Consider the following 1,151-nt stretch of genomic DNA (forward strand, 5'->3'; position numbering starts at 1 on the left):
TTCGAGTAACTTTTTTGACATTTGGGTATAAAGTGTTTTAATTTGACAATATATGGTGTAAAAACGTCTGAGTGCTGCCCTCTTCAGGTTGAACGGTGGCTACTGCAGTTGAATTTTCCTATTGGATGTTTGCGGTGGCAAGTGACGTAAGCGGTGGCAGGTGACGTAAGCAGGTTCCAGCTCACCACGCCCCTGGTACGAGCTCACCACGCCCTTGGTATGAGCTAGATTTATCTGTAGTTAGTACAGTGGTCAGGAGGGTACGTAGGTGTAGTGTTGCTGGTTGCAACAGCACTGCTGAACTGCATAGCTTTCCAGCAGACTTGGAAATTAAGCGCCAGTGGTTGCATGTTCTTGGCCTGGAAGACCGTGAGTGTGAAACCTGCATTTTACGCGGAATTGCTTTTGAAACGCAATAGAGGTGGAAATGGGCTTCTCCACACAGCTCGCGCTGATAAGCGACGCAGTGCCAAACGCTACTCCTCCTCCATGGACTCCACCACCGCAGTGGCGTCTTGATGTGAGTGATCATATATATTTTAATCACAATTTATGGTTAGGCTAAAGTTAATCCTTTGGGGTCGACAAACGCGTCGGCGCATTATGATGAATTTTTTCACATAGCGGCAAAATATGAATATGCCTATAGAGAGCGCGCGCTATTGACATCAACTCGATATAACTCATCAGATGCATGTACTTTACGTCGTCTTGCGACCCTGTGAGTCACTCTCCATTTTAGAGATGACAGCAGGTCTCAGGTGCACGCCCCCCCGCTCACGGTTCGTCCCCTCTATCTCCGCTGGTGTCTGCCCTCTTTTCTAGCATTTTTCAAATATTGCCAGTGGGTGGAGTCGGGCTCTGACCAGGGGTTTAGTTACCCTTTAAAAATTTATTTATTTTTTGTTACACAGGGCTATACTCAAACTTTCCGAAACTCATACGAACCCTTAAGGAGTTGTGTGGGCGGGGCTTGATTTTGTCTGTCAGGAATTGATTGGATGGTTGGATGGTTGTGGTTTGCTATTGGTGGATCTCATGTGAGTGACAGGTTATAGCCCCGCCCTCATCATCAGAGAAGAGAAGAGATGCTGCTGTTATTCTGATTCAAGATTACCAGGAACATCAATTTAAAACATAGATATATCATT

This window comes from Leuciscus leuciscus, assembly GCF_965113295.1.
Source record: "Leuciscus leuciscus genome assembly, chromosome: 6".
In the NCBI taxonomy this organism is placed as follows: Eukaryota; Metazoa; Chordata; class Actinopteri; order Cypriniformes; family Leuciscidae; genus Leuciscus; species Leuciscus leuciscus.